The following is a 23,929-nucleotide window of genomic DNA, read 5'->3' as shown; positions in this document are numbered from 1 at the left end:
CTATAGAGGTACAGAAGATGGTTAAAGGCACTCACAAACATTATGTCCCCCGTTGACTTAAATCTGCTGACCCTTATCCAGATGCCTTCTAAATACACTTTACATACCATTCAATTAATACACCTACAAAAACTGCAAAGGATTGAGAGAATTGGAGATTCAAAAAGTAAGCATGTTTCCATTCAATTGAGTAGAGACTTTTGTAGTGTGCTGAAAGGTTAAAAAGACAAAGAAACCCCTTCTGTGCTCTGTAAATCATTATTAGAAGGCCAGAACAAAGCCTTTGCTTCAAGACAGCATCTGTCTTAATCTTGTTGACAGTTTTATCTGCAGTTTCACTGTCATTATGAAAAAGCTGCACAAGCTCACATGAAAACCATTATAGTTTCCGATACAGACCATGACTTGCATTACTTGGGCAGCTGTTGACAAGCATCATGTGATTAAAAAAAAAAAATCTCTTGTGAGCATTGTATGGAAACATTTGTGTGTCTGCATGTTGACAGAGTAGCCAGTGGATGATGTCACTACGTGTGTGAAGCTGAACCCATTTCTATATTTGTGTTGCCTGAGTCTCTATAGGTATATCAATGTAGCTGCGGTTAGGATTTGGCGTGATGGATTGTTTTAGCAGTTGGTCAGTATCTGTAATGTGTGTGGCAACACAAGCAGAGCAGATGTACACACATAAAAAATGTCTTAATAAACCTGACAGTGGCTCTTAATGAAATATAACTAATAATAATAAATAATAAATAAGGGGGGTGTTTTTTAAATGGTACTTTTTTAGTTTATCCCAAGAGCTGCAGCCTTTGTCAGTTTTCTACCTGAAACATTTAAAGCCCAACCCAGGTGTGTAAACTGCAGCTGCACAGCCAATCGTCAGCAGATCTGCTCTTACTAGCCAATAGGGAAGCCTTTTGGTGTTGGAGATTCAAAGGGTCAAAGGTTTTGTCTGTCTTCACTTCTTGTACAAGTAAATTGCTGACAGAAGTTGTCTGTTGATACCATGATCTCACGGCATGTGCCGGTGTATGCGCATGCCTGTTTCACACAATAGATCACTGCTTGCATTACAGAGTACAGGAAAGTAGATCGAAAGCTAGACTGCTGTGTAGGTAGGTAGATAGGCATAGGCAAATAAATACTCACATACATATTCTCAGATGGCTACACCCTTACCTGGAACAGAGGTCAGAAACAAACAATACAGTTGGGTTATATAAGTCTTCGACCGTTGCAGCCTCAAACACACACAGGGCTTCTCCATATCCAGTGGGATGTCTAAGGTTGATGTCATAGTTGAAGTTTGATGTGTTTTGAACGTATCGATATAACACACACTTGTACAAACATGCAAGTATTAACCTTTAATATTGGCAAACTTCCTCACTCAATTCGTGGGAGGGAGATACACTGCTGCTGCGATAACTTTTCACAGTTGTACACTTGAAATAGCATAAAACCAAGATGCAGTATCTTGGTGATTAATAACCCTCAAATTTGACTTCTTGGTGTGCCTTGTTTGTGTACCCTTTAGCAACGCGTCTACACCAATACAGCCTCTTGTGTTGTTTTGCTGTAGTGCTATTGCCAGCTGTGAAGACACCCTTAACCTACAGCACTGAGTGAGGATTTAGGGGTGTAAGAAAAAGTTTGGGGTCATGGCAAGTCCTTAACTGGGTTTGTAGGCAAAAGGTCACGGATGGATACTCCCACACAAACACAGTCAGTTTTAAAGGCCATGTATAGAAAGCCTTTGGTGTCGGGTCTCAAGATACAGGACAAAATGGCACCGGACATGAAGACGGGTTGAGTGTTGACATGACTGTCAGTGTTCCTGTCAGTGATGTATATTTTGATCTGATTAGTCAGTGTGACGCTTGGTAAAAACAAATGTTGTCTGAATATTCTCACCGTGTGTCTGCAAACAGAGACTGCTTAACTGGAAAGCCATCAAATTGGCTTAATGGTGATTTACTTGACATGTATGGAAAGTTCTTTACACATGACTGGCAAACTAAGGCTGTTAATGGTTATGAAAGTCTGGGGGAGGTTGTTTTGCAAAAGTTACTGACCGGGACAGACTACCATCCTGTCACGATACACAGTTGCTCGGCACCTATCGTAAGAGAGCTGTCAAATGTAGTGAAGTGTGAAATGGCAGATATGTTGAGTGGCTTTGATCTGACATGTTGCCACACAAGGTTTGGTACTGGCTGTTAGTTTGAGGAACTTATTGGAATATGACACTTATTATCAGTGTGACACCAGTTTAACCCTGAATAGCTTGAAGCTGTACACAATAGGGTGATAGAGCATGTTTATTAAAATTACAAAGCAGAATGCATATTTTCTCATAAACTATCTTTAAATTGCAGTAAATTGGTCCAAAATGGGGCTCTGCATAACTTGTGTTGGTAACATGTTCGCTGTAAGTTTGCGCTCTTTGTCCACTTCCCCAGACATGATCAGTTGATTGTCTGATTTCCTGTTTTACAATGTTCCCTCTCTATTCATTGAGCCACGTCTTCTGAAAAGACAGACTAATGCAGCCAGAAATACTGGTCTGCCTCTTCAATTGTTACTTCATCCTCCATTTCATTGTTTGGGTAGTTGCACACTAGCCGAGCAAGCTGGATCCTCCCCACATGGAACAGTGATGGATTTGAACCATTAATTTGTCCAAGCGATATTTCCTCATTGTAGAAGTCTTGTAGAGAAAACTATAAACCAACTGAACCACATTTACTTGATTGTAATGTTTACATTGGGTATATCCTAGATTTATTTGAACAAGACCTTCCATCCCCAAAGGAAGTAAAACAGGGAACAAGGAAATAAAGTACAAATTACAAGATGGCCCATGTGACGGCATCAAAGGCCTGCCAGCTCACCTACCTGGTGTATACCAAACCTGAGTCTATCAATAAAGGTTCCCACAAAAACATAAACAGTGAGAAAAACAGCTTAGGCCCATTTATTGAAACTACCTCTAAGATGGCTGAGTGTACAGTCTTTTTTCTAACTTAATTGATGACTGCTGTCATGTAACTCTGCCTATGAGTATAAACTTACAGTCACTGAATACTGTCTCACTTGTACGCTACTTTATCAAGCAGGCAAAGTGGGGATGGGATCTGTGGGATTCCTGTGGGACACAAGGACTATTGCGTTTTATTGTACAGTATGGCTCTGTACCAGATGGAAATAAGGACAGTCATCTGATAGTCGTTTCATACACACAGCTGGCAAAAGTTCAACGCAGTAACCTTGACATTCTCATTTAAACACTTACGTAAAACCCAGGAACTTAAAGGTGCACTGTTTAATTATCTTTCAAAGAGACAAAAAGTACATTAGGTGATTCTCACCAGAACACATTTTGTGTATCCTGCAGTTCTCTCAGACATGCTGTGTGTGGGGTTTCCCTTCCATATAAAATATTTGCAAAGCTGAATCTAAAATCGGTTATTGTTTACGTCCATGTTTTTTGCTTGCAGTCTTCTAAACAGATTAGTATTACACAAACTGTCTCTGGGGCATCAGCAGCTTGTATAGGCCCTGTTTGTGCATATGTGTGTATTTCGGGCCTGTGTGTATATGCATTTGAATTTCTCCTCTGGGATTAATAAAGTATCTTCTTCTTCTTGTAAAGTGTTCGAAAAAAATCTAAATTTATTGTTACACATCGATCCTGAATATTTAAAATTGTTTCAGTTCTCATTTTCCGCAGTATCGATACACCAGCACCAGCTGCCCTTTCTTGCACCTAGGGCTGGGCGATAAATTGATTTTATTGATTAATTTGAATTTGTAGTTTAGGCCGATTTGTTTTAATGAAAATCGAGTTTCTATTTACAATCCGCTACCGCTGCTCCACACTGGGCTCCCGTAGTTCAGAGTGGGCTCACCCCCCCCCCCCCCCCCCCCCCGCACGCTTGATATGACATTTTAGGGGAAGTTGAGCTTCCCTTGCAGTCTTAGAGCAATTGCCACTGAAACAACAGCACTTTATTTTCAACACTGCAGGGATGATGCACAGCCTCTCTCATCAGTGTCTGACTTTTACATAGAGGGAAATAACTCAAAAACAACATGTAGAACGGCATAGGCTTCTTCACTGGGGCTGCTCGATGTAAACAACATAGCACATGCCTCACTTTCTTCCTGGGGCACATCCGTCTGACGTCACACACCACACCCGGCGCACTAACGTCTCACACCTCCTACATCAACTACACACATACACAGCTCCACACACACACACACACACAAGCCACACACATCAGGCTCAGCCTGTAACATAAGGTTGTTTAGTTTGTTTAATAAAAGGACAAGATATAGACCTGTTCTATAGGAAAGGTGACCTTAAATGACTTCTGTTGTGATCCAATATGATGGTAGGGGAAACACTGCCGTATGATAAGAAAGGATTCCGGTGAAAAGCGATCACAGATGCAGTCGCAATGTATATTGCTAGAGATATGGTGCCCATATATGGGCTACCTTGGAAAAGCTGGGGTTTATTCACATGCTGAAAGTTTTGGACCCCAGGTATGTGCTAACAGGCCGCAAATATTTTTTTTTGTAAGTAGGAGGGGAAAAAATCAATTTAAATCGTGAATCGGATTTTTTGTGAAAAAATCTGAGATTTTTTTTTTAGGCCATATCGCCCAGCCCTACTTGCTCCATCTTATTTTTTAGGTTTACTACAGCCAGTCTGCTGTTCTCTGATGCTAACCAAGAAAAGGAATGTTGCTGTGGTCATGTTATAGCCTTGTTATATATATCTTTAATTCAAAAGATAGCGGGATTGAATATGGATATATTTCTAGGTATTGTATTGTAGCTAGATATTCCAGAGTAGTGACAACACTGCTGTAAAATGTGCTTCGTGGCAGCCCCATGCCACCGTGCAATGCATATGTGCACATGACACTTTGCAGACAAAAGGGGATCCCACTTGTAAAAGCACAGCTCCATAGCACTAATGGACAGTAAGTCCACAGTATATGTTTTGTTAAGTTAAAACTCAACATGGGACATAATGGCTCTGGTTAATACAGAATTGGAAACAAGAGCCACAGTGTTAGGTGGGAAAAAGAGAAATGAAATGGCACCATGCAGAGAGAAGAAGTTGTGAAGAATTGTGAAGTGTGTGACAGTGGCTGTTGAGTTGTAACTTCCCCCTGCTTGATAGAAGAGTACTGCGACCAGACTGTGAATATTTTTGCAGATTTTGTTCTGCATTTTCCCAATATTTGAAATTCAGAATTTAGTTTTTGGCTTGGAAAGATTTCAGGGGTGGTAACCATTCATTAAGTCAAAGTCACATTGAAAAAATTTGTCATTCCTCAGCCTTAGTTTCCAGTCTGTTTCGAGTTTGACCTTTCTAACCTGCACCATGACTGAAACAGTGATGGTTGCAGGTTCAAAATGCAGTTAAGCACCACGGCAACAAAAGACAAAGCAAACACAGAATTGGAAATATGAGTGTCGCCGAGCACAGTTTGATGTATTCCACCTGACACCTCGGGAGTGTGAAAACCTGGTAGAGAATCTCCCAGCAAGCTGTTGAGGTGGAAATTCAATATAGATGAGAAAGAAACAGTGAATATGTGAGAGTATTGACACAGGTATGCTGGTGAAGATGTTTTGATATTCCAGTGTTCACCTTTTTGCCTGTCCTTATTCATGCTCTCCTTGAATGAGTCATCTTGTAAGCAATCTATAGCACACACACTCTCTCTCTCACTCACACACACACACACGCACGTTGGTGTTACGCCCAGGAAACCATAAATTATGCCTCTCTCCTTACCAGACCAGTCACTAGGCAGATGAACAGAAAGACAAAGCTAGTCAGGGCCCTAGCAACAGAGAACCTGCCGCAAACACACTCACACACACACACATAGTAGATCACACACTCCATCACATTCACATTTGTTCTTGCCGGCACAGACAGAACACACTGGCAGTCTCTCATTTTTCCCTGCACACACAGACGCAGTTAGTTGTTAATTGGATCGGAATTACGCTTTGTTTTAATGAGTTCTGTTTGCCATTTATACCTGGAGTTCCGGCAGACACTTAAATATAGGACAAGTAGATGCTACTTAGGTGTTTAACCAACAGTGCAGTGAAGTTCAGTGCTTTGTGTGTGTGTGTGTGTGTGTGTGTGTGTGTGTGTGTGTGTGTGTGTGTTTGATTGTCTGAGGGAGCAGGGTAAAACAGGCCTTTCCAGTTGAGCCGAGTGGTAGGTGTGGCAGCTAACTGTAGACCTGCGATTTGAAGGGTTTGACGTCATTCAGGTGAAGGCCTGTGGATTTCTCACTCACTACTTTGATGTAATTTCCTCTTTCTGTTTAGTCATCTGATGTCAGTATGCTATGAATACTTGGATTACTTCCTGTGATCAAGTGCGTCTGTTTTGATGTCACAGATTAGATTAAGTACAGCCCTAGTTGCAGTTCTTTTTTTAGATAGCAGCCTTTTTATTATCATGTAGAGAAGAAAATATATGGGGGAATAAAGAAAAGAATGGTGTATTAGCACTTATTTTGGTCACTGTCTAAAACCAACGTAGTGTTTCAAGAAATGCTTTTAAGTTGGTGGCAAACATTCAAGCCTCCATTGTTTGTGCACTTAGTGCTGCGCCCAAATAGCAATAATGGTGCTTATTATCCAAAACATATTTCCCAAGGCTAGGATGGTCTGTGCCAGAGGTGTTTGATGTGGTGCTACTTGCACTACAACTTGACTCACAAAACTAGTTTTAAATGCTTTTAGTAGCCCAAACTGTTGAACAACTTGATTCGGTGGCTTTAATCTGAGTCCTTTAGCCACTCTTATCCTGTAGGATTAGCTGCGTCCATTGGAGAAAACTTTCTGATCTCTGCTGAGTCACCCTGATTCAGAAATCCATTCAGAATGGTAACATTGGGTTAGTTGGGGTTCAAATCACACAGTGGAAACCCATAATACAGGGGTTTTTTTTTGTTTTGTTTTTTTAAATTGGTGCCAGTCCACATGTCGTGGACGATTTCAGAATCCCAGACAATTGGGAGAATTGTGGTAATATTATCTGTGTTTACTGAATAGACTCTCTTAGATAATAACACTGTTTTAGAAATAACTAAATATATACTACGTTTGTTGGAGCAGCACACGAACAAAAACACTTTCCTTCAGCTTACTTTGTTCTAACTTAATGTGATGCAAGTGAGCATCACAACCAGTTAGTTTGTATTTTTCAGTCAGCAGTTTCCTAACTGGCAGTGAGCGACACAGCGTGTAACTTTTGTCGGACACCCTGCTTCTTTTTATTCCTGTTGCTTGCTTTGAAAGTTCAGCAGTTGAGGAGGTAAGTTGAAATGAAGCATTATCGGTACATTTGGTTCTCGACCTTTTTGTGTCTAGGACCCTTAAATTGATACACATTCGGTCACGGACCCCCATTTGATAAGATTTCACTTCAGGGACATCCATATGAAAAGATTTTGGTTGTTAAGTATGACAATTCTATAGTTGTCAGCTACAGCTGAGAAGACAACTGAAGGACGTGAAACCTATGATCAGTGTAGTCACTCTCTTGACTCTTAGTCATATTGGGCTCACATCTGTTGTGAGCTACATAGAGAAAATTAACTATTCACCCTTTTTTTCTTGGGACCTCCTTGAACTCCCTGACAGAATCCTGGAGGTCCTCATACCCCTGGTTGAGAACCACTGATCAATATGGTACCTCCTCATTTCACTACGAAAACCTCACTAAGGTGGCAGCTGGCTGGCTGGCTGGTTGGCTGACCATTGCTAGTAATAACCTACTTGCTGTTGGCTATATTTTACGTCATATAACAATATAGAACATGTGTTTTTGTTGTAAAAAGTGCAAATGTAGGAAGACTGCTCACCCATTTTCTTAGTGGTTAAGTGTCCAATATGATCTTGAGTGCGCAGCTAATAGATCCGTTATCTGTAGCGACACACTGATTAATCGACTGAACATCTGTATCGGGCCGATATCGCTATGTTGACTGCCATGGCCCTATCAGCAAATAAGATGACATTTATCAATAGCGGTGGCAGGGCTTGAGGGTTCAAACTTACATTAATGAGCAGATATGAGAAGAATACGATGACCATTAGGACGCAGCTTCAGAGGGCACACCCTATTGTTTGCCCAATGATTCTACAGTATGAACAATGAATCTTTGTTAATATCGGCAGGAGGAGAGCTAATTAACGCTAGCTGTTAGCAGCTGGTGGCTTCAACTAACAGCTCACCGAGGTTACATTGACTTACATCATGATACGTTCAAGCTCCTATTATATGTATAATAAAAGGTCCTTTGAAGCAGTTATTTTTTTTTAAGAGATTTTTATGTGAAAGGTTATACTAAAGGTTGGTCCATGAATTTGTATGACTGAATTCATGCTTGTTCGAAGGTAAGTGTAATGAAGGCCTTAATTACTTAAAAACAGTGTCGTTATTTTCTATAGTGTAGATTTCTTTGTTTCCCTGGCACAAAAGAGGGAATAATTAACAACAACATAAAAACATCGGTATTGGTATCGGCCCAGAATTTCAAAATCAGTGCATCCCTAGTTATTAGTTTACATGATGTAATAGTACATATTTTATAGATAAGGTGTAGAAAGAGAGTAATGCTGGCTTGCTGTGATGACATGGTGTTTGGCCTACATATTCTCAGAGGCAATTATTGTCACCGAACATTACGACTGGAAAGATATAAGCATGTTGGTCTTAAACAGATCTTCCTATTTAAAAACGGATAATACAGGATAAGGGAAACCCTGCCGTAATAAGCAAGCCACTGTGAACAGGCAAATAATTCCCTATCTTTGATAATGGAGCGTGCACCCAAAAGATATTACAGCCTTGTTACTTGAACAGTTGCATAATTAAGTCTGTCCTCACAAACAAATTGGGCTTTGTAATCATATAAAACATCAAACCTAATGAGTCTTTGCTTAAAATAGTGACACTCCTCTTGTGAGTTAGTCTAATAAATGCATCATAGCACTCATTTAGTCTCCAAACCAATGTGCCAGGGTTCCCACATGAAATTGTTTAGCCGAGGGGGTAAGCCACTTAGCTAGTAGATGACTGCCTAAACAATAGCCATACTCACACAGCCAGTACATGACAATGAGTGTGTGAAATCGCACATCTGTTTTTCTTTGGGGTTGTTTTATTTCAAAAAGGTTAGTGGCAGTGGTCTTTGTTTCAGGCGAGGTGGCTCAAACATGCTATTAAACACTGCAGGAAACCCTGTACCCCATCTATCTATACATGCGTTCATCAGCTTTTCAAGTCAGCTACCCTGTGAAAGCTACACAGACCTGTTTACTCTGGTGGCTCACATGCACTGCCACTCACCCTCACTCACACACAGTTGCATAGCAGCAGAACGAGGGCACGCAAGGAAGTGCCGCGCAGCGTGTCCCAACTGTGACGGCAACAGAGCAAACAGGAGCTCTGAATTGATTTGAGACACACACACACACACACACACACACACACATATATATACAAATACCTAGGAGGTTAGGGTAATCCAGTTCAACAGAACACACACACGACGCTACATTCACAGCAAACTGAGAATCAGCGTGACACCACCTTGCTAAAGTAAGGGGCCTCTTACAAATGTATTCAGCCTTGTGTGTGTGGTGTGTGTGTTGGATACTATACTAGATACAGCCCTGCAGAGTTTTATAAGAGGCAACAAAGGAGTATGCATGCAAAAAATCTGACTAAATTATGATTGGAAACATTTTTGCAGTTCACTGATATCAAATGATTTTCTAGTCTTGAACTTAATTGTGGCTTGAGCCAATAGACTTGAGTCCTTGAATCTGTAGTTAGTGGATACAAACAAGCTGTAGTTTAATAATTAGGGGTGGACTGGCTCTTGATTCAACTGGCACTACTTATAGATTAGATTTGATTTAGCAGCATTAGAGTCCCTCTCCAAACACATTTTACTAAATTTGTAGTTAACAGGATTTTCCCACATAGTTGTTCAAGAAACAACGAAAAGGGGTCTACTCTTTTTCACTGATTTGAGAAATTGCTTGCACCAATTTCACTTTAAGCTTTCCCCAGCATTGCTTATGCTAGGTTGACCGGTGAAAGAACAGTGGGCATCAAGATGGCTAGCATTAGCATTAGAGGAAACCTCACAGAGATTCAGCCATACATATTTGAGCCATATTTGTGCACCAAAATCGGTGACTAGCAGAGTATCAGAATGGTGAGTGTAATAAGCATCTTTTATTTATGTCATTTGTTAGCTTGTAGACTTACTGGCAGTGGCTGACCAAGTGTTAATGTTTGTGAAACACACCAGAGTGCAATTTTTTGGAAACGGCAACGTCTTGTGTCATGTGAACTTGCAATATGCAATTCCTCTGACAACAGAGACTTTTAGCACATGTCCATTACGGTTCCAGTCACTAGGCATGCGCGAGAAAGGTGACCGTCACAACAACATTGCCGAGCTCTGTTTGTGCTGCTCACCCTGTTGATTTGAAGTGAAGTGTAGATCTGTTACTGTAGCAACTCCACCTCGTTGTCCATACAGACAAAGTTATCTGTGCATGCTTTCGCCATTGTGTCTTCTTTGTTTTGGTTTGTAATCACCGCGTTATAGAGGAAGGCGCTTCAGTGCAGGCGCATAGCATCATGCCGTGGTGTTGCTTTGCAAATTTACACTGCCACCCATTGGCCTGGCGTGCATACTACAGCGTTTCCAGTAGATTTTGCGGCTCTGTATGAACGGGGATTGTTTCAATAACGTTGTCATATAAACGCAGAAGTTTTTTAAAACGCAAAGGACAGACTTTTCCGTTTTCAGAGAAACCGTTGTCGTCTAAACAGGGCCATAGTGACTTACGTCATCTAGCTTGCACAGCATACATTTAAATGTCAGATTGTCAGAATGTCAGACATCACCCCTTTCAGTGGAGGAATATGAAAACACCTCTCTAGTGACAAATTGAGCGCAGATATAAGTCAGTATAGTCAAGGATGTTTATTTTAGGGGACAGAAACACAAGAAAAATACATTTTTAATGGTGGAAGACTTTAAATGTGTAAAAAAATACTTTGAAAACCTTCCACAGCACCCTCTATCAATCAGTAGGTTACATGACTTACCATTTATTATTGAAAGACAGGCATGATGAAATAATGTTCTGCTTTGTCACTAAAAGACATTTACTAGTGTGAGTCACAGACTGTTTTTTTTTTGCTGTGCTTCAAAGCTATAAATGGGTCCAATGACAGCCTCTGCCTTATGAAAATCATCATCTTGAGTGCGCACAAAATAATGTTATGCAATTTAAAAAAAGGAACTTGGACTGTTACTAGTTTAGGTAAGATAAAAGAAGCCTGCAAAGGTTAAAATTAAAAAACAAAGGCTGTACTGTTTGGATGTGGTGGAAATAGGCCAAGTAAGGCTGAACATACCCAAAGGTAAAAGCGCTAAAACAGTGTGAGAAAAGGTTTGACAGATAAAACAATATATTATGGACTCTGTGCCTTAAGATTTTTAGTCTTATTTAAAAACATTTTCATTTTGTCTTCCCAGAGCTGTGTGGAAATTGGTTCACTGCTGACCTGAGGCAGCAAATGTTTCCTTTATATACTGTGTGTGTGTGTGTGTGTGTGTGTGTGTGTGTGTGTGTGTGTGTGTGTGACCGTAGTGTTAAAAAGTGCTGCATTTGTTCATTTTATCTTCAGCCTTTGCCTAAAATATATTTATGCAAATCTCTATACACCCTGGTCCTGTTAACTGGCTTTTCATTATGAGTTGAATCAGATGAACTGTCAAACAGGTGCAGTAACATTTCTCTCTGGCATTTGGCAGCTTTTTAACTTGTGTCCTTTTAATTTCCCTCTCATTAGAGCAGTTGTTTCACAAGTCCTCCCAATGTTATTCCCTGTTGGGGGTTCCTTGTAATTAGCAGTAGTTCCAGTTAGTAGCTGTAGTTGCAGACGTAATTGGTGTTTATATGTAAGTTGCTATATAGCAAGCAAAATGTGGTGATTAAAAAGAGAACAATTTAAAGTTGCTGCCATTTTACGTGGGATTTATTTGACCATTGTCAGGCATACCACTGTACTGTAATATCAGAATACTGCACACTACATGCTCCATTTACAACAAACTCTATGTCACGTTTTTTTTTCTTTCTGGAAACCCATCTTGGCATTAAAGAGGAGTATAAATAGAAACATAAACATATGAATAGCAGAGTAGGGAAAGAGAATGGTGGGGAGGAGGGAGCAAGAGAAAATGAAGGAAGGATGAAAGCGATACAAACCAACATCAAGATAGAGGGCAGGATTCAGCAAGCGACAAATCTCCATGGCAACACAGCCATCACGACCTAGAGTCGGGAGGTGTGTGTGAGTGAGTGAGTGTGTGTGCGCGTGTGTACTGTCCTCCCACCCACAAATTTCAGTATAATGCAGCAGCTTTTGTATGTGGTTGTGTTATGTATCCAATAAAGACCCTGTTTGTTTTGTGCTTGTTTGTTCCACATATAGTGGCTGGGTGAAAGTAGAAATGGAGGAGAAAAATCTGTTTAAAATGTTGGGTTGCATTAAATTGAGTTGAGGATTGAATATTAAAAAATGAATAAAACAGATTCAAGTGTTTTGCAGAAACATTTAACGTCTCGTCAGTCTTTCTCCTACATAGGGCCATCTGTGTTATACTGCTGCATTTTTACCATGCCCAACACATGAATATAGATAATGAAAATTCCATCATAAAATCTTAAATCGATTCACAGAGCGACAACAAGTAATATGTGGAACAGCAGTGCTGCTGGGCAGAAAAGTAAAGCTTAAGAAGTGTTGTTTTTTACCAATATTACCACCCTTTCAGTCAAGTTAAAGCCCAGTTCGACGAAATTAATTAATAAATAAAATTAATTCAGACAAGTGTAGTTAAAGAGAACCATGCTCTCATTAACTGCACTCATCTTTCCAGCAAATTACAGCAGGTGGTCGGTTAGAGAAGACACATCCCCCAGCTGATGGCAAGTCAAATTAAGCTTTCATGTAGCTGACATTACAACACCTCTTTTAATGAACTCTGGGTCTGGCTGTCCTAAGAATTAGGACTGTGTGGCAGTGTAAATGGGGAGCCAAAACCAACCACAGAGTGTGTGGAGAGATTAAATTCAATAACAGTACTGTGTTTAAAAAAATCTCTTGAAAACCTAAGGTGTTCATCTGTGAGGGATCTTAATTATTGGAGAGGTAATCAGCTTTTTGGGGCTTGAAATAACCCAGCCTTCTGAAGAGAAATAACAGCTTTAAAAAATATTATATATTTTGATATCAGCCACTATCTGTATGTGGCACAATTAATTTCCGTATCAGTTGTCCCCAGCTTGGCCCACTGATTGCCCTCACTTGCCTTGTCCCAGAACTTGGAATCTGCTCACTCAGGTTGAGTGATTTGTCTTGTGTAGTGGTATGGAACAGTGTATTTATCGGCTGTAATAAAAAGGACCAAAGACAGTCGCAGAGGGGAGTAAAGATTGGCGAATCAGTGGGTGGAGCTTACATCGTTGTAAAGCTGTTGTCAAGCGGTGGGCCAGAACCTAGAGGAGTAATAATAACAATGGCAGCGCTACAGACAAAATAGGTGCTGCTATCAAGGATGTCCTAAATTGACATGTTTTCTCAATATTGACCGACATAATATATATTTTTCTATTTTTATTTTGCTCCGCTCCAATCTTAAATCCCTGGGAAAACAACTAAAAAAAACAAGTTTTCATATGGCTACGCATTAGTGTGAACGAGGAATGACAACGATCAATGGACAATAAATTAATTGGTCTTTAATATTTGATCGAAACATGAAATTTAATCAGGCAAATAAAGATCTGATTCTGAATTTTAACTGCGTGGTCTCCTATTACATGCTAGCTGTAAGTAGAATGGTGCATTTTGAAAGCAAAGCAAACAAAGGGTGCAATATAACTATTTTATGACAAGGTGGCCATCTTGCATTAAGTTATATATTAAACGGGTTTCATATTTGTAGGTCTCTAAATCTTTATAGGCTATGCAGTGCTGGAAGAGAATATGTAATATGTTGCTTGTAGCTTTGATCGACCAAAAAAACACAGTTGGTATTGTTTGGTGTAAGCAAATTTTAATTATTATTTTTTTTTAATCACAATTAATTGATTGATGGTAAATGTTACCAATGATCCATTGAGGAAAGTGCTTAAAATTGGCAGCCCAAGTGGACTTAAAATGACGTTCGATTCAAGCGGATATATTGGTCTCTCGTGATTGGGTAGGGAATTTCGAATCCCGTTCCCCCATGGAAATCAGTTAGAGTTGACACAGTGTCAGACTGAAGATGAAAATGGAGTTTAACCAGTTTACAATTTGGTCTGATTTTAGGCAAGGCCCTCACATGTTGGGGAAGACATTGCACCTAACAGTGTTATAAAATATGAGGAGAAACATTTTCTGGTGGTGTGCAAGTGTTAAGACCTCCAGTGTAACCTCATAAATTAGTTTGCAGCTTGTTACTTTTAAATTTAATTAAGTGTGATATGGTTTTCCCCAAAGGTTATAACTGTCTGTCTTCAGCTATTACTTCACTCTTCAATCTGAAATACAAAGATGCGGTGCAGTGGATAGGTATATGCCTGCTGTCCTCAGTGTTCTGTCAAGCCCTTTGTCTGAGTCTGTAACAAACTGAAGTTGTCCTCGGACAGGAAGGGACAGAGTAGTTCATTATTTGAAATGAGAGGGAACAATGTGATTGTATTTAATTAACAGCAGGTTGTGATGTGGTATTTAAAAAAGCGATCTGCATAAACAGCTTATAATAATAGCTGCCAATGAGACATCAGTTTGTTGTTTGCCAGAGTTGGCAGCAAAGTAGCCATATTTTAATTGTGTGTAATTAGAGTATTAAAGGGTCTGTGTAATTATACCCCATATTTTATCAATTAAAAACACATACAAAATGGTTAGACATATTTTACAATTTTTTTTTTCCTCGTCCTGTGTTTCCCACGAAAAACAAGCACCAATCAGCTCCTCTAACAAGGTCCAACAAACTGAATGATGGTCAGCAAATGTGATTTTTATTGTTACTGCAGGATAAGGTCATGTAAGAGTCTACACAGTAGGGTGAAAAACAGGGAGAATATTAGTCTGGATGGCTGATCAGATTATAGTTGATAATTGGTCAACGTGATCTGGTGTCACAGTAAGCAAATAAAGCATTTTGTTTTTTTAGTTTTTAAATTGCTGTTTAGTTGTCTCAGCATAGCCTGCTTTGTCATTCTCATTTTCCAAAGCATGTCTTCATAAGCTCCTCTCGTTTTATTACCCCACTTTGCCTGCCTACTGTCATTGGCGTTTTTGCCTATGTTTGCCTATCTTGGTTTGGGTTGAGCTGTCTCTTGATAGTAGTTTGCTGCACAGGGTCACTTTCTGAACCGTACTGTGTAAAATTCCATCTGGTTGTATCTGAGTGGCTTCCTCCCAGAACTCAGATTAGTAAAGGTCAGTGATAATGAGGCTTGAGTCAAAACACAACCAGCACTGGCCTGGATTAACATTACTGCTTTTTGTGTGTGTGTGTGTGTGTGTGTGTGTGTTTTGGTCATGTGCACATGCTTGTGTTTGCAGTATGGCAGTAAATGGCTCTCAGCTGCAAACATCTTGTCAGTGAGTTTTCGCTTTGTGTGTTTGTGTGTTGGGAGGGGGGGCTGAATTTCAGGGCCGGATATAAACACTATACTAATGGTCTCTAAACACGGTAGGCAATGAACGATAAAGTCTGACCCCCATCGGACAGGCTTGACACACAGTAGCTGATGAACTCAGGTTCAAAGCAAATTGTGCTCGGCTTTATTGCACTTTTTTACATTACATCAACATGTATTTATCTGATGCTTTTATCCAAAGTGACTTACAATGAGTGCATGTCTGCTTCAAGTGCCACATTTAGAAACAGTGATAACTTTGAATGATGGTTGTTGTGGAAACAAATCTTGTATTTAGAGGGAAAATAAATCTGTGGCAGAAACTAGATATAGTCATCGTCCAGGTTGAAAATATGTGTGAACAGTTCACTAATTGTTTCTTGATGTGTTTGTGTAGTCAGTTTACGTTTAAAGGTAGAAAAATAATAGTGGTAGGGCCAAAACTTTTTTAAAGTGATGCATAAAACCATTCCGATAATTTGAAGTGGAAATAAGTAAGTGTTTTGTTTTTTTAATTTACAGTATGAAATCAATGTTGATAGCACAGTGTGAGGGCTATAGATAGGGCTGTTCTGAGTATCAGTTCAGTGAGAATTATCTGCAGTTAATTAAGGCTTTGATAAGGGCGAGGGGTAATGGGGACAAGAACATAAGTTGGACCTTTTTTGCATCTAAAATAACGTGACAGTTAGCCAATTTGTTGGCATACAAGTGACAGTAACATTAGCCATTAACAATGCGCGATTCGACCCAAAGGCATCTTGCTAACGTATCTTTAATGCTGTCAAACTGTCCCAGTTTCCGTAGTTCTGGACTGCTGGTGACTGATTTCTAATAAACACAAGAAGTTTGTGCTCTAGAGAAAGGATCAGCGCTCAGTGAATAACCTCCTAAGCCCTATGATAAGCTATTACGGCAAGGCTCAACTTTACAGACCAGTGAGCAGTGATAACTAACATGTCTTTGGGGTCATTAGGTGGGAACCTCCTTTCACCGGTGTTTTGTCTAGTTGGTCCCACGACACCTCCAGGAGGCTAGACGGTGATCTCTGGCATCCCAGAGACACTCCCCTAATGCCAGCTTTCACTGCTCCCCGCACCGACCCAACAACCTCCTTTACCTTACTTACACATGGCTTTCTCAGACCAAACAACACTGCCACCTTCAACAAACCCAGGCTCCGTTGATGCGAGCTCCAGGTAGTGAACATGCTAATACTACCTTTCCTAGCACATTGATGATGAGCTAGTCAGAGTCACTAAAGTCTCACTTCTATGCAGTTACTATCCTCAGTAGCGGAAATGGAGGATGGTGGAATAAACAAAGTAACTGTGGAAAACAAACTGTTGTGTTTCCTGTGTTGTTGGTGGTTGGTTTGACGAAACAGAAAGCAGTCCTGTTGTCTTTGCGACAGCTGCGCCAACAATAATACCACTTGACAACGCCAGGGAGGAAAGTTGTCTGTTCCCACCTTCAAATGAAAGTGTGTTTACAGAGATATGTAGGCTACATTTGCTTTAATTTCCGGCAGTTGATTTATGTGTGCAGCATTATATTCAGGTTTGTAAGTCAGGGACTAATACAGTAACAGCGGCTTATCTGCTTCCACCTACAAGTTTGATACATCTATAGAGTACGCATGCAGGCCAGCCACAGTTGTAAACTTTTTTTTGCATAGCTTTGCATACTGCCCCAATTTCAGTGTCACCTGGAGTGGCCAACAATGTCATGTGATTGGTTACATGTATGTCTCTTTGGCCTGTGTGTGTGCAATTCCTCTACTCCTTCCATAAGAGTTTACATTGTCTGGCGTGAATGTCATTAACAAACCCCTTAGTTTCAGGAGTGTACATTTAACTGAGTATTCAACTGTAGTTTGACAGCCTTGGTGAATATGTCAGATTTCCTTTGGAGTACACTGGAATCTTAAGTTAGTAAATTCTTTGCTAAACTGTGTATGTTAGCAGCTTCAAGTTAGTATTCATGAGTTGCACACAGCATCAGAGAGTAATGTGAGAACAAAACAATGATGTCACTTATTGTCCTCCAACACATCTATAATTATAACTGAGGGGAGAGAGGAGAGGTGGATATGTGCATGTGTGTATGTGGATGTATGTGTGTGTTGGGGGAGGGGGGTTTTGCCTAGCCTGCAGCTGCCCAAAAATGAAGGAAGAATCAGAAGACAAAAATAGTCGGACGTGAAAGAGGATAGGAGAGAAGGAAGACTAAAGAGTTGAAGACTGTGGAAGAGGGAAAGAACTCAGAAGAAACATGCTTGGATTTCAAGTTGCTGCACTAAATACAGCGGTCCCAATGTAATGTCAATAGAAATTTAAAGTTAAGCCTACTGACTTCTGTGTGGATGATCCTTTTACACACTAGTTAGCCAAAGACTAAAAGTTTGTCTCTGTAGACTGACTTTTGTATCAGTTGTGGTACAGTTACACCAAGGTCGCACATGTCTTGGTTGGCTGGTTACTTTTATTTCAGCCCTCTTTGAAACAAGAAATGTCTGACAAGTATTTTCCTCAGTTTTAGAAAAAGCAGGGGAGCCGGGTCCAAAATTAGCTGCCGCCACTTGCCTAATGCAGGTAAAAATCTACGCTGGCGAATGAAATAAATGAGGTCAGCCACCATTAGCAGTTTGCTGATCCAGACCTACAAACTCGCATCACTGCAACACACAGTACATCTACTACCATTTAACAACTTCATCGCTAATTTCCTCTCTGCTGTGTTTCAGCCAACACCTGAACACCTGTCTACTCTGATCCACTGTCTCTCTCACTCGCTACGCCCACACCATGCGCAGAGCTATTCCATAAAGGAGCTACGCTACTCTTATAACATATGCATCCATTTTTTGACTGAAACACCATTTCTGAAAGACATTGACAGGGAATTATGAATTAATACAGAGAAACAAAGAGTGACACCAGAAATTATGATATTTTACATCTCCTCCCTAAATTTCTCAAATGAGGTTTTCTGGGGAGCTCATGTTTCTTTCAGAGGAGCCAAGCTCCATGTAGCTCTCCGGTATTTCCAACCTTGTTTTTAATGGCATGGTATCTCATGCAGTTTTATGGACTGTGGAAAAAAAATTTGGCCAGTAAGTTTTTTTCAGTTTACCAGCATTGACAGACAGACCAAAAAGTTAATTTTGGACCCAGAAGCGGAGAAAATATTGAAATTAAAACTTTTAGGGCATAATTAAAAGTTCAGTTGTCCTATATTAACCTCATTATCTCATACATTTGCAGTTTGCACTGCAGACATTCATAAAATTACCTCTCTTCTGGGTATATTACTATGTGATGTATAATGTCTTTTTTTAAGATTTTATCCCTTTTTTAATGGCCTTTTTGGTTGTGATCTGCTCTTATTTAGTGTTTTAAAATGATATATTGTTGTGGAAAGTCCAAGTTTGCAGTTACTTGAACATTTCCTCTTATTTGTTCACACATTTTTGAGGAACCTAGATTAGATCATTTATTACACCTGTATGGATGGACGGTTTTGTTCTCAGAGTGATGGGCTTTGGATGGCTGTTATGTCTTCAAACATTGGTCATTATAGCTTAAAAGCTATGTATACATCTCAAGTTGTGTCTCACAATCTGCCAGTATCAGCACTTAACCAATTCACAGTGTTGTCATTGTCAGCATTGCCATTGACAGCTTTACCTGTCAGTCAGCGCACTAGAAACCAGTTGACTCTGAGAAATCAGGTTATGCAGGAAATCAGACAACGTGTTTACATGCATTGTAGTAACTTTTCAACACAAACATGTTTTAATTTTGCAAATCATTTGTCTAGTGATGAAGACTTTCACAGACTACTTTGTGTCAGCCTCAATTTTGGTCAAACTTTAAATTGAAAAGTTATGAAAAAGTAATGACCTTTACTTTAATGTATAAGCTCTGTCCTTTCCTTTCAGACCTTCCTTGTTTTAAGTCTTTGTCATGCACACAGGTGCATGAAAAAAGTCAATTACAAGCGTGGACATAGCTAATAAATCAACTTTCTCATCAAGAAATCTAGCTGGGAAAATTGTGATTACAAAAACTTAGGTTTAAGAAATCGGGTAACGGCAAAAAGAAAAAAAAAACAACAGTAAACACGGTACTAAAGTGCATATAAATGCACTGAGGGAAAAGGACATGGTGGAATTTAACATATACACTCATCTCATTTATTACAGCAGTTTTCTAGCATTAGTTTTATACTCTGTCAATAGACCGACTCACAGTGTTTATTTACAATAACTTCTGGTAGAAAATCCTTCTGTCATGTACATACAGTCAAATGCCACTTAGCAAACCCTGCATCCATTAGTTCATTTTTAGCCACTTCTTTTAAAAAAAAAGGCCCACCAGAAAAAAATCAGTTAAGTGTACGCTGTATTTAGAACATTTTCACGGGGTTGCCTTGCCGTCAGACAGCCTTTTCTGATGAGTTGAAACTTTTTATAGAAGTAGTAGTAGAATAGTAGAGAGTAGTAGAATAGAAATATTCAAATATAGAGTACACATACACTAATATTATAATTATATTTTATAATTATAATATAATTTTTTTAAGTGGCTAGAGTATGTTTTGCTTCAACCCCGTCCACAGCAGTAAATTGCTTAGCTTAATCAAAGATAACTGTGTGTATGTATATGTTTGTTTAGTGTATATACTTTGATAAAAAAAAAGTACATTTTAACTTTTATGTTTTGGCTCCTTTCATGTATAAACTTATATATATATATATCTATATATACATATACAGTACAGGCCAAAAGTTTGGACACACCTTCTCATTCAATGCGTTTTCTTTATTTTCATGACTATTTACATTGTAGATTCTCACTGAAGGCATCAAAACTATGAATGAACACATGTGGAGTTATGTACTTAACAAAAAAAGGTGAAATAACTGAAAACATGTTTTATATTCTAGTTTCTTCAAAATAGCCACCCTTTGCTCTGATTACTGCTTTGCACACTCTTGGCATTCTCTCCATGAGCTTCAAGAGGTAGTCACCTGAAATGGTTTTCCAACAGTCTTGAAGGAGTTCCCAGAGGTGTTTAGCACTTGTTGGCCCCTTTGCCTTCACTCTGCGGTCCAGCTCACCCCAAACCATCTCGATTGGGTTCAGGTCCGGTGACTGTGGAGGCCAGGTCATCTGCCGCAGCACTCCATCACTCTCCTTCTTGGTCAAATAGCCCTTACACAGCCTGGAGGTGTGTTTGGGGTCATTGTCCTGTTGAAAAATAAATGATCGTCCAACTAAATGCAAACCGGATGGGATGGCATGTCGCTGCAGGATGCTGTGGTAGCCATGCTGGTTCAGTGTGCCTTCAATTTTGAATAAATCCCCAACAGTGTCAGCAGCAAAACACCCCCACACCATCACACCTCCTCCTCCATGCTTCACAGTGGGAACCAGGCATGTGGAATCCATCCGTTCACCTTTTCTGCGTCTCACAAAGACACGGCAGTTGGAACCAAAGATCTCAAATTTGGACTCATCAGACCAAAGCACAGATTTCCACTGGTCTAATGTCCATTCCTTGTGTTTCTTGGCCCAAACAAATCTCTTCTGCTTGTTGCCTCTCCTTAGCAGTGGTTTCCTAGCAGCTATTTGACCATGAAGGCCTGATTGGCGCAGTCTCCTCTTAACAGTTGTTCTAGAGATGGGTCTGTTGCTAGAACTCTGTGTGGCATTCATCTGGTCTCTGATCTGAGTTGCTGTTAACTTGCGATTTCTGAGGCTGGTGACTCGGATGAACTTATCCTCAGAAGCAGAGGTGACTCTTGGTCTTCCTTTCCTGGGTCGGTCCTCATGTGTGCCAGTTTCGTTGTAGCGCTTGATGGTTTTTGCGACTCCACTTGGGGACACATTTAAAGTTTTTGCAATTTTCCGGACTGACTGACCTTCATTTCTTAAAGTAATGATGGCCACTCGTTTTTCTTTAGTTAGCTGATTGGTTCTTGCCATAATATGAATTTTAAGAGTTGTCCAATAGGGCTGTCGGCTGTGTATTAACCTGACTTCTGCACAACACAACTGATGGTCCCAACCCCATTGATAAAGCAAGAAATTCCACTAATTAACCCTGATAAGGCACATCTGTGAAGTGGAAACCATTTCAGGTGACTACCTCTTGAAGCTCATGGAGAGAATGCCAAGAGTGTGCAAAGCAGTAATCAGAGCAAAGGGTGGCTATTTTGAAGAAACTAGAATATAAAACATGTTTTCAGTTATTTCACCTTTTTTTGTTAAGTACATAACTCCACATGTGTTCATTCATAGTTTTGATGCCTGTATGTATGTATGTATGTATGTGTATATATATATATATATATATATATATACATATATATATATATATATATATATATATATATATATATATATATATATATATATATACATATACATATATATATATATATATATATATATATGTATATATATATATATGTATATGTATGTATATATATATATATATATATATATATATATATATATATATATGTATATATATTCTCCCTTTTCAGTTGCATCAAAACAAACAAAATGGGATGCCTTATCACTTTCTAGAAGCCCTTAGGAAACACAAATGTTTTGTTGAGGGTGAAATTTGACCTCCAGGGGCTATTTTGGACAGCAGTACTCTAGTGAGATCAATTCAAAGCTGAGCGAGTGACGGAGGGAATTAGATCACACAGACCTCTATGAGGACAGCCCAGCTGATCTAGAAATCAGCTTTGTGTAGTGAGATTGGGTCTATTGTCTTGTATAGTGTCCACACATGACATATTGTCTGTCTCTCTTTCCCCCTCGCCCACATGATCCAAAAATAAAAATCATTTTCTTTCCCCTCATGCAGGGCCACATAAGGACCTTCCCCTGTCCTCCGGGTTTAATGTAACTGTCATTTGTTTTTAATCCCAGTTCCCCTTCTTGTGTTAAAGCTTAATCTGGCCTATTACACTTAGTGCAGGTCTGCACTGTCAGCATGAGGATGTGAGGGGGGGGTGGTTGGGATGCAGACATTAGATCATACCATCTGGAGCAAGAAACACACAAGCACAATGAAGTAATCATAGTTATCTTTGTTTCCCATGGCCCAAGATATGGTAACAGAGCGAGGACGATGTTGATAAAAATGTGGTCTTTGGGTAATTTGGGACATAGAGCGAGCCTCTAATTTGTCGAAGCCAGAGAGAGATAATTAGGTGAATAAAACGACTCGTCTAGAACAAGAGAAAGAGATGGTTTGTGCAAACCTCCTCACTCCACACTTACAGTGTGAATTTCACTGGACCCTCTCTCTCATTGGTGTCAAATCTCTGAGAGGTGTGTGTGATTTATGCCGCTGCGTGCGTGTCTGTGTACCCGCACCAGTGTGTGTTCTTGTGTCCGTGCGCTGGTGTTAGTGTCACAGCCCCGTGTGTGTTTGCGTCTCGTCACCCTGGAGCCAGTCGTCCTCTCCTCTGACCCTGATCCCTGTCACCTGTCCACTCAGATCACACACACACACACACACACACACACATAGACACACACACAATTGCTGTGACCCTTTCCTGGAGTTGAAACCCAATCGCAGTTGCCAACCATGCAAAACTTGCCAGCACAGCAAGGTTTTGTTTTCTTTTTTGTGGGTGTGTGTATGACTCGAAAGACCTCCTGTCTGCTGTAAGATGAACTGAAGCAATTTTACTCCATACTGCCATATAAAGAGACTATTAAAATAACTTTATACGCTACTGGGTTCAAATTAAAGTCACACAGATTACAGTGTAATAGAGTATAATAGTTTTTATCATGATGTGTCGGAAGGCCAAATGATGAATATTCTGAGTGGGCTCTGGCTGCAGTGTGAAACATTAACCATAGTAAAACAATGACAATATGAAAATCAAGACTGCGCTCAGTGTCCCAGCAGCTCCTTTAATTTGAAACCACAGAAGAGAACCAGTGTTATCAGACCGTTTGGATAGCTTTAGTGTTTGGCAGTGACTCTAACTGACATGTGCATAAATGATATTATGGTACAGTGATAAAGAATTTGTTTTACCTTAATCTTTTCTTCGTCAATGTTCAAACAACTCTCATATTTAGCTGTTTAAGTC

General features: G+C 39.8%; 1 protein-coding gene across 12 annotated transcripts in view; it reads left to right on the top strand.

Annotated features, from left to right (window-relative positions):
* Window positions 1–23,929, top strand: part of mark2b (MAP/microtubule affinity-regulating kinase 2b) — a 66,944-nt gene that overhangs the window by 2,258 nt on the left and 40,757 nt on the right. The gene's annotated exons all lie outside the window — the stretch shown is intronic.

The sequence above is a fragment of the Epinephelus lanceolatus genome, chromosome 22, assembly GCF_041903045.1.
Source record: "Epinephelus lanceolatus isolate andai-2023 chromosome 22, ASM4190304v1, whole genome shotgun sequence".
NCBI lineage: Eukaryota > Metazoa > Chordata > Actinopteri > Perciformes > Serranidae > Epinephelus > Epinephelus lanceolatus.
The sequence above is the reverse complement of the archived record's forward strand: the minus strand, read 5'-3'. Positions and strand labels throughout refer to the sequence as shown.